Source organism: Oryx dammah, unplaced genomic scaffold (genome assembly GCF_014754425.2).
Source record: "Oryx dammah isolate SB20612 unplaced genomic scaffold, SCBI_Odam_1.1 HiC_scaffold_4, whole genome shotgun sequence".
NCBI classification, from domain to species: Eukaryota; Metazoa; Chordata; class Mammalia; order Artiodactyla; family Bovidae; genus Oryx; species Oryx dammah.
The window spans coordinates 21,304,343-21,320,926 of NW_024070188.1; the positions used below are offsets into that span (position 1 = coordinate 21,304,343).

At 38.2% G+C, this 16,584-nt stretch overlaps 1 long non-coding RNA gene across 1 annotated transcript; it reads left to right on the forward strand.

Moving 5' to 3' along the window:
- The first annotated feature begins 684 nt into the window (after nucleotides 1-684).
- On the forward strand, nucleotides 685-15,493 carry LOC120862462. Its single transcript, XR_005720776.1, has 3 exons — nucleotides 685-817; nucleotides 2,674-2,679; nucleotides 15,477-15,493. It is a non-coding gene; the product is annotated as an uncharacterized LOC120862462 (long non-coding RNA).
- Nucleotides 15,494-16,584: the final 1,091 nt, after the last annotated feature.

The window sequence follows — 16,584 nt, forward strand, 5'->3', positions numbered from 1 at the left end:
AGGCATAGAAGGAACCTACCTCAATATAATAAAGGCCATATAAGACAAACTCACAGCAAACATTATTCTCGATGGTGAAAAACTGAAAGCATTTCCTCTAAAATCAGGAATAAGACAAGGGTGCCCACTCTCACCACTATTATTTAACATAGTTTTGGAAGTCCTAGCCATGGCAATCAGAGAAGAAAAAGAAATAAAAGGAATCCAGATTGGAAAAGAAGTAGTAAAACTCTCGCTATTAGCAGATGACATGATACTATACATAGAAAATCCTAAATGTTCCACCAGAAAATTATTAGTTATTCAATGAAAATAGTGAAGTCATGAGATATAAAATTAATACACAGAAATCCCATGCACTCTTATACAATAACAATGAAAACTTAGAAAGAGAAGGAAACAATTCCGTTCATCATTGAAACAAAAAGAATAAAATATCTAGGAATAAACCTACCTAAAGAGATGAAAGACCTATATGCAGAAAACTATAAAACACTGATGAAAGAAATCAAAGATGACACAGCACATGGAAATATATACAATGTTCTTGGATTGAAAGGATCAATATTGTGAAAATCACTATATTACCCAAAGCAATCTACAGATTCAAGGCAATACCTATCAAACTATCAATAGTATTTTTCACAGAATTAGAACAAAATTTTCACAATTTTCACAGAAACACAAAAGACCTCAAATAGCCAAAGAATCTTGACAAAGAAAAAATGGAGCTGAAGGAATCAACCTTCCCGACTTTAGACTGTACTACAAAGTTACAGCCATCAAGAAAGTATGGTACTGGCACAAAAACAGAAATGTAGACCAATGGGATGAGAGAGAAGGCCCAGAGATAAACTTATACACCTATGGGTGCTTTATCTTTGACAAATTGAAAAGGAATCAAGAATATACAATGGAGAAAAGATAGCATCTTCAATAAGTGGTGCTGGAAAAACTGGACAACTACATGCAAAAGACTGAAACTAGAACACTTCCTAACACCATACACAAAAATAAACTCAAATGGATTAAAGACTTAAGTGTAATGTCAGACACTATAAAGCTCTTAGAGGAAAACACAAGCAGTATGCTTCTCATCATAAATCACACCAATCCTCTGTGACCCACCTCCTAGAGTAATGGAAATTAAAACAAAAATAAAGAAATGGACCCAATTAAACTTAAAAGCTTTTGCACAGCAAAGGAAACAATCAGTTCAGTTCAGTCGCTCAGTCATGTCTGACTCTTTGTAACCCCATGGACTGCAGCACGCCAGGCCTCCCTGTCCATCACCAACCCCTGGAGTTTACTCAAACTCATGTTCATTGAGTCGGTGATGCCATCCAGCCATCTCAGCCTCTGTAGTCCCCTTCTCCTCCCACCTTCAATCTTTCCCAGCTTCAGGGTCTTTTCGAATGAGTCAGTTCTTCACATCAGGTGGCCAAAGTATTGGAGTTTCAGCTTCAGCATCAGTCCTTCCAATGAATATTCAAGGCTGAGTTCCTTTAGGATGGACTGGTTGGATCTCCTTGCAGTCCAAGAGATTCTCAAGAGTCTTCTCCAACACCACAGTACAAAAGCATCAATTCTTCGGTGCTCAGCTTTCTTTATAGTCCAACTCTCACATCCATACATGACTACTGGAAAAACCATAGCTTTGACTAGATGGACCTTTGTTGGCAAAGTAATGTCTCTGCTTTTTAAAATGCTGTCTAGGCTGGTCATAACTTTCCTTCCAAGGTGTAAGCATCTTTTAATTTCATGGCTGCAATCATCATCTGCAGTGATTTTGGAGCCTCCAAAAATAAAGTCTGACACAGTTTCCACTGTTTCCCCATCTATTTGCCATGAAGTGATAGGACCAGATGCCATGATCTTAGTTTTCTGAATGTTGAGCTTTAAGCCAACTTTTTCACTCTCCTCTTTCACTTTCATCAAGAGGCTTTTTAGTTCCTCTTCACTTTCTGCCATAAGGGTGGTATCATCTGCATATCTGAGGTTATTGATATTTCTCCTGGCAATCTTGATTCCAGCTTGTGCTTCATCCAGCCCAGCTTTCTCCTGATGTACTCTGCATGTAAGTTAAATAAGCAGGGTGACAATATACAGCCTTGACATACTCCTTTTCCGATTTGGAACTAGTCTGTTGTTCCATGTCCAGTTCTAACTGTTGCTTCCTGACCTGCAAACAGATTTCTCAAGAGACAGGTCAAGTGGTCTGATATTCCCATCTCTTGAAGAATTTTCCACAGTTTGTTGTGATCCACACAGTCAAAGGCTTTGATGTAGTCAATAAAGAAGAAATAGATGTTTTTATCTGGAATTCTCTTGTTTTTCAACGATCCAGAGGATGTTGGCAATTTGATCTCTGGTTCCTCTGCTTTTTCTAAAACCAGCTTGAACATCTGGAAGTTCATGGTTTACTTACTGTTGTTCACCCCACATCCAAGGTCAGAGAAGCTCCAGCAAGATGGTAAACGCTGGAGTGGTGGCTGCGCAGTGCTGGAGCAACTTTGAAGAGATATCCCACTTCGAAGGGCTAAGGAGAAGCCCCAGTAAGACGGTAGGAGGGGCAAATTTGTGTTTAGAATCAAACCCCATTCCCACTAGAAATGCTCAGAGAGCTCAAACAAACCTTGCACGCACCAGGACCCAGAGACCCCACAGAGACAGACAGAAGTACATTTGAGCATCTGCTGTGGGGGTACGGGTCAGCAGTGGACTGCCACAGGGGCAGGGGCTCTGGGTGCAGCAGACTTCGGTATGGCATAAGCCCTTTTGGAGGAGGTTGCCATTTAATCCCACCATGGATCTTCCAGAACTTACACAGAACTGGGGAAATAGACTCTTGGAGGGCACAAACAGAACCCTGTGTGCACCAGGACCCAGGAGTAAGGAGCAGTGACCCCACAAGAGACTGACTCAGACTTCCCTGTGAGTGTCCAGGAGTCTCCAGTGGAGGTGTGGGTCAGTGGTGGCCTGCTGCAGGGTTGGGATATTTCTCCAAAGAAGACATACAGATGACTAATAAACATATAAAAAGATGCTCAACATCACTAATTATTAGAGAAATGCAAATCAAACCTACAATGATGTATCATCTCACACCAGTCAGAAAGGCCATCATCAAAAAAATCTATAAACAATAAATGCTGGAGAGGATGTGGAGGAAAGGGAATCCTCCTTCACTGTTGGTGGGAATGTAAACTGATACAGCCATTATGGAGAAGAGTATGGAGATTCTTTTAAAAATAAAACCTAGGAATAAATCAACCATATGACCCAGCAACGCTACTACTAGGCATATACCCTGAGAAAACCATAATCAAAGAAGACACATGTACCTCAATGTTCATAACAGCATTGTTTACAATAGCCAGAACATGGAAGCAACCAAGATGTCCATCAACAGATGAATGGATATAGAAGATATGGTACATATTTACAATGGAACATTACTCAGCCATAAAAAAGAATGCATTTGAGCCCTTTCTAATGAGGTGGATGAACCTAGAGATTGTTATAAAGAGTGAAGTAAATCACAAAGAGAAAAACAAATATAGTATACTAACACATATATATGAAATCTAGAAAGATGGTACTGATCAATCTATTTGCAAGGAAGGAATGGAGACACATATGTAGACAATGGACTTGTGGACACAGTCAGGGTGGGAGAGAGTGGGATGAATGGAGAAAGCAGCATCTATATATATATATAAAATGTATATATATTGTCAGATGTAAGATGGAAAGCTGGAAAGCTGGTGAGATGTTGCTGTGTAGCACAGGAAGCCCACTCTGGCTCTCTGTGATGACCTTGAGGGATGGGGTGCGGGGAAAGGAGGGAAGCTAAGGAGAGGGGAGATGTATATATAATTACGGTTGATTTGCTTTGCTGTATGGCAGAAACCAACACAACACTGTAAAAAATTTTTTTAATATTTAAATAAAAAATAGAAAAAATTATTGTATCAGAAAGCATGTTACATATGTTATCTTTTTGATAAGCCATATATAGATGATGTGAGGGTTTCCCAGGTGGCACTAACGGTAAACAACCCACCTGCCAGGAGATGTAAGAGACACAGGTTTGATCCCTGGGTCAAGAAGATCCCCTGGAGGAGAAAATGGAAACCCACTCTAATATTCTTGCCTGGAGAATCCCATGGACAGAGGAGTCCATGGGATTGCAAAGAGTCAGACATGATTGAAGCAGCCTAGCACACATGCACAGATGATGTGAAGTGAAATTTCAAGAGAATTTTTACTATTCTACATAAAATAAAGAAATATAAACTATAACATTAAAAATGCAAGATACATAAAAACCCATTTATTGTGATAGAACCCATTTTTATCCTTGGATGAAACCTGCTAATCATGTTGGCAAACAAAAACAAAAACAAAATCATGCATTTCAGGTTAAAAAAAATAAATAAAGGTGAAGGGGAGGAGGAGTTAATAAGAGAAAGAAAAGCAAAAAAGTGGCTTTGATATTAACTTTATAAAACCAAAACAGCTAAAAACATCAAGTGATTAATATTTCAAATACAAAGCCTTATGGATCATTTTCCTAAAATCTGTAGTACTAAAAATGTATATCCATATACACAATAAGTCAACTATATTGAATTTTAACAACACGTCTTTCAACAAATTGTATCCATAAAAGTAAATTAGAAAATCTACCACTTTGAAAATAATACAACTTAAAAAATTAAATGGCACAGTAGTAAAGTATACTACAGTAACATTTACACTAACATGGAAAACAAATAATTACATACCATTACACATCTTAGGTTGATCTCTCTGTACTTTCTGTTTGTTCACATCTCTAGGAACTTAATTCATTAATGTGTAAGGCAACGTAAAATCTGATGTAAAACCAAAGTGTATATTAAACCTAGTCACAAACTTAGAATAAATGTGAAATAAGCTTCACTTTTACGAACAGAATAAATAGCCACTTCATCCTCACAGCATAGCTACTGTAACTATTAAAAAGGTGGTTGATTATCTGTTTCTAACCATGAGTTAATTTTGAAGGGAGACATAGGAGACATAAAAGTCAATTGGTCCCTCCAGAGATTCTAGGCAAATTGTCAAGATCATTATATGACTTGGTGGAGGATCACGTAAGGAGAATTAAACTAATGGAAAATTCTCCTACAAAGAGTTTCCATTAAATAATCTATGAATTACCAGCTGCCTTCAGCATTCACTTAGTTAGAAATAAAAGGATCAAAGAAGACCATAAATAAAAAAAAGAAATACCAATAGTTGAGACAGGAAGTGATTAAGGTAAAAAGATGGACTTGAGTAGAGTCAGGGTCATAGTAAGGAAGATTTCTGTTTTGACCCTGTTCCGGTATGTTGATAATTACAAGCCTATAGAGTGAAAAAGTAATTCCATGGTGCCAACAGCAGGCATATGTTAGACTTTCAATTATTTTATCATCCACTTTGATGGGAATGAGCTCAAATTTTTAAGCTAGAAAATGAAAATTTGTAGGGATATGAATACATGTCATGGATAATGTAATCCTGAATTTAACTTAAAAGTTAAGATTGTGAAGTCATTTTTTTTCAAATTCATGACATTCTGATGTTTTCAGATTCATTGAGCCAGAGAATGGAAGGATATGATGTTTTCACTGCTTTATTCTGTGAGCAGCAGGCCTGAAGCCCTCTCTGTAGGGGTAGCTTTGTGAAAAACCCTACTCTTTTGTAGGAAGCAAGGCTCCCTCCTTCTCAGGGATGCACCTTGATTCTTGCATTAAGAGGACACACCCAGACTTGCTGAGGAAGCAGGCTGCCTAGCCTCACCCAACAGAATGATCTCTTCTGTACACAGACTGATGACATAGAGAACTGAACCTCACGTTCACCTGTGTCCAGTCCTAATGTCCAGCAGGGAAATAAGAGATGCTAATGAGACTATGGAGAGTGAGAGAGAGGAAATTCAAAAAAATCCCCAAACTAAGATTTTGATATATCTGAATGCAAATTCAAGACCCAGAAGAAATAACTGGGATAAACTGAAAGGGGTAGAATTCTTTGTACTTGGAAAAAAAACACACAGTAGAAGGATAGCACATTGAATCCTTTAAGCCAGAATGGACACAAGTTCCTCAGGAATAAAAGAATAAATACAAAACATTTATCAATATCTGTATCATTAACAGTATATAGCACTTTGCTTCTAATTGGTATTCAATATTCATTATAGGGATTAATAAACTTTGGGAGTTTTAATAATACGACATTGCATACCAGGGCTTACCTTGTGGCTCAGTGGTGAAGAATCCGCCTGAGATGCAGAAGACACAGGAAAGCTAGATTCAATCCCTAGGTCGGGAAGATCCCCTGGAGGAGGACACAGCCACCCAGGCCAGTATCCTTGCCTAGAGAATCCCATGGACTGAGGATCCCGGGGGGCGACAGTGCACAGAGTTGCGAAGAGCCGGACACAATGAAGCAACTTAGCACACATACACACACGCATACCAAACACAAGTGCTGAGCACTGTGTTAAGTTACTTTATATGTTACGTGGTTTTATCCTCACTGATTCTTTGAGTTAGATGAAAACATGAGTTTTTTATAAATGACAAAACTGAGATTCAAAGAATTTAAGTTACTTGCCTGAGATCTCATGGTTAGTAAATGAGGAATCAGGATCAAATCCAGCCTGGCTTGATTTAAAGGGTCACAGTCTTATCAGTACGATAGCAAGCTTGCTAGACCTCCTACCAGCAAAGGGTCTGTGTCGTACACACTTGTATCAGTGGTTCTTAGCCCTATAAACCCACACCTCCACATCCCATTGTTATAAGAAATATTTTGTAATACTCACTTTACTAGAGAAATTCATAGATAGGTACACACATATTTAATCAATATAATGCACTGGCTCCAATATAAAGAGTGAACTAAAGAAAGATAATTAATAATAAGCAACATGCATTTCAAAATAGATATTCAACAGATACACTAAAACACTTTGTTAAGAAATCTGGTGCTTGTATCTAACCATAGAATCACCATGAAAAGAACAATTATACATATAGGATAACATTGGTGTGGGATTCTTACATGGAGCCTCAGAGTACCCAGACTATTCCAAGAATCAAGAAGTGCCCATTTCTAAAGACTTGGGCCTGGAAATTTGCATTGTGTCACTTCTGTGATATTGTATCAATCAAAGAGATTCTAGAACCAGCCAAGATTCAAAGAGAGGGGCCATGGATCTCACATGCCATCTCTTGGTGACAAGTGTCAAAAAATGTATGACAAGCACTACAGTCCATTCTGTGGCCACAGATTACTTTCATTCCTTTCACTTGTAAAATACACTCCCTCTCTTCCCAAATTCCAAAATGTGTCATCCCCTTACAGCACCAGGCTCAGGCTAAGTTCCAGGGCCTCATTATCTGCACCACAATCTCTTTCCCCATCTCCCATTTCCCACAGTGTATGAGCTCTTATTCTAATCAGGATGGAAAACCATCATACATTTTTTTTTCAAATCAACTTTAAAAGGCAAATACTTCATGTTCTCTTGACTTCGGGGCTTCACCTTTAAATCTTTTTCTCCCACAAGTTCAACCCTATCAAGTGAAAGTATTGGCTTGAAGACTTGTCTCTGATAAAAAAAAAATTTTAAGTCTTTTTGAAAGTGTCTATCCAGAAACTTTTTTCCTTTGTTTTTAATCTGTGTGAGAAAATAAATGTCACCGTACAGAACAGATACACCTGGGGAAAAAAACTGGAGGCTGAGAGGTCATTTAGGAGGCTGTGTGATTTTGTACCCCTAAGATGATGTGGCCCCAAAATCCTGCTTTGGATTGAGTCAGTGATTTGTCCTCTTACCTAATGATAATGTTGAAAATTATTATTTCTTCCTTAGGTTGTATTGACTCAATCCAAAAATAGTTTATTATTCTGTCATTTGCCCTTTCATAAAATTCTTGATAAGTTCTCCACGACCTTAAAGTGCTCAGTATATGTTAATCATTATTATTAGCAGTAGTACTTTATATCTTTAAATTTTTCAGTTTTCACTAATTGAAAAATATTATTTAGAGTTACCAGTAGGTGGGGATGTTGAACAATATTTTTCTAGGATGTCATAAGCCTTGTTCCTGACTTAAAAAAAAAAGCCTAAGAATAAAGAACTTTCCTACTGTATTACAAAATCTCTTATTAATGGAAATTTTTTTTTCAAAATTTACAAATAACTTTTTTTTTAAGTATTCAAAATAACCATTAAAAAAAAAAAGATTGGGTTCAGCTTAGAATATGAACTCTAGAGCTCCTGGAGGAAGGTACGGTCACTGAAAGGTCAGTCTCTTGCCTCTGGGCTGCTTAGTGGACTTTAAATCAATGTCTCATTTCAATTTTGGACCCAGTACTTTGAGAATAGATTACAAAATAGAAATAAAGAATAAGTGCCTGTGTCTGATCCACATGTCAAAAATACCAAGATAGAGTCTGACTCTAGTTCTTTCACTAATAGTAGCTATTTAACAACTATAGGTGGAGAAGGCAATGGCACCCCATTCCAGTACTCTTGCCTGGAAAATCCCATGGATGGAGGAGCCTGGAGGACACAGTCCATGGGGTCACTAAGAGTCGGACACGACTGAGCGACTTCACTTCACTTTTCACTTTCATGAGTTGGAAAAGGAAATGGCAACCCACTCCAGTGTTCTTGCCTGGAGAATCCCAGGGACAGGGGAGCCTGGCAGGCTGCCTTCTCTGGGGTCGCACAGAGTCAGACACGACTGAAGCGACTTAGCAGCAGCAGCAGCAGCAACTACAAGTGCCAGGTGCTAAATTAGGTGCTCTTCAGATTTGGTAAGAAGGCTGAGCATCGAAGAATTGATGCTTTTGAATCGTGGTGTTGGAGAAGACTCTTGAGAGTCCCTTGGACTGCAAGGAGATCAGTCCTAAACGAAACCAGTCCTGAATATTCACTGGAAAGACTGATGTTGAAGCTGAAGCTCCAATACATTGGCTACATGAAGCGAAAAGCTGACTCATTAGAAAAGACCCTGATGCTGGGAAAAATAGAAGGCAGGAGGAGAAGGGGACGACAGAGGATGAAATGGTTGGATGGCATCACTGACTCAACGGACATGAGTTTGAGCAAGCTGTGGGAGATGGTGAAGGACAGGGAAGCCTGGCATGCTGCAGTCCATGAGGTTGCAAAGAATCAGACTCAACTGAGCGAGTGAAAAACAACAACAAATTCTCATAGCAATCCTAGGAGGTTGATATTATTAGCTCTATTTACAGATAAGAGAACTGAGGAATTAAGTTACTTGGCTAGTTTCATTCAGCTATTAGATGGTGGAGACAGAATTTCATCTCTGCCTTCACTGATTCTTATGTTTTGCTTGCAAGCCTGTCTGTGTGCTAAGTTGCTTCAGTCGTGTCCAACTTTTCCACTCTTTGTGACGCTATGGACTGTAGCCCTCCAGGCTCATCTGTCCATGGGATTTTCCAGGCATAGTGAAGAAGATCCCTTCTTCCCCACCCAGGGATTTTCCCCATCCAGGGATCTTCCCCACCCATCTCTGCATCTCCTGTGTCTCTTACCTCTCCTGCATTGACAACTGATGGTCTATGTTTTATCCTAGGAGTCAATTCTGACTAAATATCCTAAAGATGAAGTGAAACCAGCAAATATCTCCCCCAGTGCCAAACTACAGCATTCAGATAAATCTGCAGCTTCAGTCTCATTGTGGCATTTATAGAAAATGAGACTTCATTTTTGAAGTTGGCATCTATGGAAACTTCAGTTTAGCAGCAAAAGAACCATCATTTCCTGACTTACCCATGAAGTTGTTTCCTTGATCTTGTCATTCTAACCTATATGGGACATTATTTTTCTCCAATATCCTAGGGACTAACAATGGAGAGAGGTTTGAGAAGACAAGATATAGAGTGTTAGAAAATAATTTTAATTCATATATGTAGCAGAATTTATAAGGAAACCTTAAGAAAAAGGTACAACCCTATTTTCAAATGGACAAAGCACTTAGCAGGTGCATTTTATAAATGATATCTCCATGTGTCTGTACCTCTCTAGGGTAAAGGCTGAGAAATCAGAGACCTTGGCTGGGGCAAGGGATTTGGGGGGATATGCCTACTTAGTCTAATGCAAAGTTTCCCATTTAATTAAATAAAAATCCTTTTATCAAAGGACAACTATTAACATCTTAAGAAAGTTTGGGAAACATTGACCTGGAGATTTTATTTTTTCTCTTCTCTAGTTGCTCACATAAAATTCTCTCTCAGATCTTCCTAGTACTCGAACTAGGAAGTCATCAGACACCTCTCTTGCCAGCCTTCTATCATTCGTTGAAATTGTAACTCATAAGTGTTTTGTTTTTCTTGTATCTCCTGGAAGATTATTTTCTTAAGTGGAGTTTAAATTTTTGGTTTACTTCATAATCGAAAGAAAATGCTTTTATCATCTCGTGTTTACTAAAGCAAGTTCTAGTAGTTTTAAACTGAGCATGAAAGTGAAGTGTGGAAACACACCAAGTAAGAGAGAGTGGTAGAGTTCAAAAGTTGACGAATGTCAATGATTCTTCTTTTCCTGTTTGTCCTTTACTGTCTTTGAAGCCAAATGTTTGATCTTTTGCATTTTCCAAGATGGACATATTATGCTGTTGTTAGGTAAACACCAAGAAAGAACCATGAAGCTCAAAATAAATGTTTCAGCCACACTTCATTAAAAATAATATTTACTACATACTTAGTAAGAGAAAAATACAAACTGTGTTATATCTTTTCTCTCATTTTATTGAATATTTTAGGAAAAATAGTGATAGTACAAAATTAGAGAAATATTATGCAGTTTTTCTTGAACATTTACCTATTTCAAAATGTAGGTTCTATAGCCAAATAATTTGACTTCCTGAATTTATACCCACATCCTTAGTGTAGGTATAATGGAAATTGAAAAAAGAAAAAATTTGAATTTTAGAGTTGGCAATTTTTCTAAGTAAGTCAGCAACTTCTGTTGGCTGTGGTTTTTAAATATATCTAGAACTTGACTACTTCTGACTTTCACTGCTATTACTAGACTCACCAGAGTCACCATCATCTTGCCTAAATTATTGTAATGACTACCAACTCTCTTCCGATCTACTCTCAACACAGAAACAAACTGACCCTTTAAAAACTTAAATCAGGTAACATAACATTGTAAATCAGCTCTACTCCAATAAAAGCTTTTGAAAAAAGAACATGAAAAAGCAATGAATGATCTAAAAAATGTAAATTAAGATCTATATCACTCTACGATTGAAACCCTTTCCATAACTTCCCACTTAAAGTCCTTATAATGATCTACAAGGCCCTCATATGTGTCCCCAGTCATTTCTCTAGTCCATCTCTTACTGCCCCCTCCTTAGTCCCTTCACTCCAAATGCTACTCTTTGCTATTCTGGATGCTCTCTACTCAACTTTTTTTTTTTTTAAGTCTTTATTGCTTCTGCTTTATGTTTTGGTTTTTTGACCACAAATCATGTGGGATCCTAGTTCCACAAGCAAGGATCAGACTACGTGCACTGACTGCAAGCAAAGTCTTAACCACTGGGCTGCCAGGAAAGTCTCCCTCTTCAAGCCTTTGTAACTGGATCACTCTTTTCGCCCATAGCTGCAGGCTCCTCTCCCTCACCTTTTAAAAATCTTTGTTCAAATGTCTCATCTTCTCAGCAAGCCCTTGAACGACCAACTTGCCTTACCAACTCTGGAACTTTCTATCTCCCTCTCTGCTTCTTTATTCTTTACAACCTTCTTAATACCTTCTAATATATTATAAAACATACATTTTCTGTAATTATTGGCCTCCTCCATTAGAGTGTAAGCCTCACGAGAGATGGATTTCTTTTTCTGTTTTGTTCACTTTTGTTTCTCCAGCACCTATGCTAGAGACATAGAAGACACTTAAGTATTTGTTGAATAAGAATATAGCGTAGGCACAGTTTAATATGCCTTCTACCCAAGAAAGGAAAGAATGTGTAAACAAATGAAAAGTAACTTTGATCAATGGCCAGGCAACTGAGACTATTTTAGATAAATTATACCTGAGAATAGAATTGTAAGTATAACTGATCCAAGTTCTCTCTACATTTCTCCTAAAGCATTGAGTTGCTACATGATCAGTTTGCCTTTGATAGAAATGGATAGTAGTCTATCAGCACACGGATGTTTATGTTTCAATTTTATTCTTGTTTCCAACTCTCATGTTCTACTTTATACATTTAAAGCATTATATACATTTATTTCTACAATGTTTGAGGACAAATTGAATGGATTCAAAGAGCTAAACGATGCTGGTCAATCTAACCAACTAGGGTTTTATATAGCAGTCATAAGTATAATTGTTATCTTTCTTCATAAGATATCTGTTTCACTGTCTTTTGTAATCATAACAGAGAAGATTTTTACCTGTTTGTTTTCAATAGTTTTGTTATCTCTTTCTATAAGTAAACTTTGAAAAAACCTTTCAGTGATTGCTTGCCAACAGAAGCAGCTAGATCTGCAATAATTCACCAGCCTGGTTTAACCAAATTTGTCTGCCTTTGTTTGAGGGATTAAATCTGTTGATTATCTGGAATCTCACGGGCGGAAAAGTTGAGCTTGTCTCTTACACTGGGTCCTATTTCCCACTCAAACTCACAACCTCTTTACTTCTGCCTATGTTGATGAGGAACCTATAAAGGGAAATACCCCCATTCCTGAGCAACTTTGCTGGTTTTCCACTATGAGCTGTTCGTCTGACAGCGTTCTGAGTTTCTTGTCTACTTACTTATCACTTACTTCGGCCTGTTCCTGTTAGTGATTTAAATTGAGCAGCTGCATGTGTAGCAGTAAAAAAGGTATTTATCCTTAAAACACTCACATGGGACATTCACAATGTGAACTGCGAACCTGATGGAGTGTGTTGAAAACAAATAACAGGTCAGTAGTGAACAGTCTGTTGGGGCTACAATCAGCCAGGTGCTCACTCTTTCAGCTCATTAGGAGTGGAAGGTGGAGAATGAATAAATAGGGGAGCAGGTATCATTGACTTCAATACAAATCTTCCTTCTGCGATCACAAACCAGAGAAAACCAATGTGAACTTGGGAGTTTCTATTTGTAGCTGCTTTTTTTTTTGTAGGATTCACCAGTATTCAACTTTAAGAGTTTCTATGTGTGCTGTAGATTCCTAAAGCTATGTGCACTCGGTCAAGAACAGTAGTCTAAACTGTAGCCATTCATTTTTGTCCTGTTTCAAAGTATGCATTCATTTGTCCAACAGCTTGTTATTGAGTGTCTACCATGTGCTGGGCCCTGTATAAGATACTGGATACAGTCAAGTAAACTTATGGACATAATCTCTATCCTTGTAGAGTTTTAAGATATAATGGAAGAGGTGGACCGTAAACAAATAACTAAAGGTGAGAGATATTAATAAATGCAGTGAAGAAAATGAATAAGTTCTCTAAGGAACTTACACATTTAAAGCCAAAACCAAATACACACAGGTTGAAAATACTCTAGTATCAACATCAGTAGGGTAACAAAAAGTGATCTTTAGACTTTTTCAACTTTGGACTCAACAGAATAACCTGGGTAAAAAGGAACAGGTTTATCACTAACATAAGCATTGTGTGCAGAATGTTTGTTAGGGAATGGGGGGATACAGGAACACAGTTTAGAAATTTCTGAAGAAAGTTTATTTTATAAATTAAGCATTACTTATTATCAATCACAATAAACTGTGGAAAATTCTGAAAGAGATGGGAATACCAGACCACCTGACCTGCCTCTTGAGAAACCTATATGCAGGTTAGGAAGCAACAGTTAGAACTGGACATAGAACAACAGATTGGTTCCAAATAGGAAAAGGAGTACGTCAAGGCTGTATATTGTCACCCTGCTTATTTAACTTCTATGCAGAGTACATCATGAGAAATCCTGGGCTGGAAGAAGTACAAGCTGGAATCAAGATTGCCAGGAGAAATATCAATAACCTCAGATATGTATATGACACCACCCTTATGGCAGAAAGTGAAGAGGAACTAAAGAGCCTCTTGATGAAAGTGAAAGAGGAAAGTGAAAAAGTTGGCTTAAAGCTCAACATTCAGAAAACGAAGATCATGCCATCTGGTCCCATCACTTCATGGGAAATAGACGGGGAAACAGTGGAAACAGTGACAGACTTTATTTTGGGGGGCTCCAAAATCACTGCAGATGGTGATTGCAGCCATGAAATTAAAAGACGCTTACTCCTTGGAAGAAAAGTTATGACCAACCTAGATAGCATATTCAAAAGCAGAGATATTACTTTGCCAACAAAGGTCTGTCTAGTCAAGGCTATGGTTTTTCCAGTAGTCATGTATGGATGTGAGAATGAGACTGTGAAGAGAGCTGAGTGCTGAAGAATTGATGCTTTTGAACTGTGGTGTTGGAGAAGACTCTTGAGAGTCCCTTGGACTGCAAGGAGATCCAACCAGTCCATTCTAGAGGAGATCAGTCCTGGGTTTTCTTTGGAAGGACTGATGCTAAAGCTGAAACTCCAATACTTTGGCCACCTCATGTGATGAGTTGACTCATTGGAAAAGACTTTGATGCTGGGAGGGATTGGGGGCAGGAGGAGAAGGGGGCAACAGAGGATGAGATGGCTGGATGGCATCACTGACTTGATGGACGTGAGTCTGAGTGAACTCCAGGAGATGGTGAGGGACAGGGAGGCCTGGTGTGCTGCTATTCATGGGGTCGCAAAGAGTCAGACACAACTGAGCAACTGAACTGAACTGATTCATCATAGAGAAAAGAAAGCTTAGAGCTTGTCTTGGACTATATATGTGCACATCAAAAAACTGAAAAGTGAAACATTCAATCATTCAATTATATCAACAACTTGAAAGTAGTGATTTAGCAGATTTATTTTTTTCAAGGAATTTATAATTTAGCTTGATACTGAAAATGGCTTTCAAGTATGTGCAACTTAGACAAAAGATGAAAGCCTTATAACTTTTTTATAACTCCACTGAAGATAAGTGTGGGAGATTCAACTAATACATAAAAAGAAGGCTGAGACAGTGATTGGATACTGAGGTTAATCCTTTGGGATTTTTATTTCCTTGCCTAATTTCCAATTAGGGCTGAGCTGGGCAAAGGAAGTATTTGTATAACTGGAACAGTATATCACATTTGAAAGAGAAGATGATAAAATGCTATATTACCATTCCATGTGAGACTGTGAAAGGTAGATCTCAATGGCAACCTAAGTTACTAAAGTTTTCCTCTTAGAGAGGGGAATACACACACACCCTCAAATTATAACAAAGTATTTATTTTAATAACAGCATTTTTGCATGATTGGCAAAAAAAAAAAAGAGAGAGAGAGAGAAAATGAAAATAGCTTTGCAAAATGAACATTTGGTCTGTTCTGTTTGGAAGTAATGAAACAGGAAAGACTGTTTCGGCCGCTTAACTTCACTGGGAAACAGCAATCCTTCCCTTCATTTTGTCGTCAGTAATGTAAGTAGGTTTTCTTAGGGTGGTGATCTAGTTGTGATCTGCTTTGCAAGTGATGAGAAGTACTTTGTGGGTCTTTTGACTGGTGGTTTTAAATGACAACAAGCCAATGATGAAGTTGTTAGTGGAAGATTAGTGAGAATGATTGGAGGTACAAATGGATAACAACAAAAGCAGTATCATTATCTTGGAAAACATTCCCTTGTTTCCTGGGAAGCAAGGCTCCAATCAGTTCTAATAGACAGTAGTGCTTAACTTCTCTGTGGGAAACAGACTCTGAGAATCTGATAAAAGCACTGCCTGCTCTCCTCCCAAAAAACACACGCATGCATGTCCACTCAAAATTTTTATACAATTTTAAGGGATTCACAGACTTTCATGGATATACTAGGGTGACCTGAGTAGGATAATGTCCCCTATGTTGAACATTCAAGAACACTAACTTTCAAATACTAAATCTATATATTACACACAAACAAAATGCTAGGAGAGAAATTTCAGTTACAGGCAGGAGTACAGCAGCTGATGTATGATGGAGCAGAAGTGTTACAGTGATAACTGACAATTCAGTGAGGAGTACACAATGATGGAATACAGACAAGGTGAGTAAACAAAGAGGAACAAAGGAACTGGCAGATGAAAAATTGCAAGAACACCAAAATTTGACTCAATTATTTTATAATCTTCTTAAGAACCAAGTCTAAAATTACTTACATATTTGAAATCCAACTACTTTCAAAATTTGAAATTCAAATACTTACATATCTGAAATCGCTCAGTCTTGTCCAACTCTTAGCGACCCCATGGAATGTAGTCCATGGATTATACAGTCCATGGAATTCTCCAGGCCAGAATACTGGAAAGGGTAGTCTTTTCCTTCTCCAGGGGATCTACCCAAACCCAGGGATTGAACCCAGGTCTCCTGCATCACAGGCGGATTCTTTACCAGCTGAGCCACAAGGGAAGCCCAAGAATACTGGAGTGGGTGGCCTATCCCTTCTCCAGTGGATCTTCCCAACCCGGAAATCCA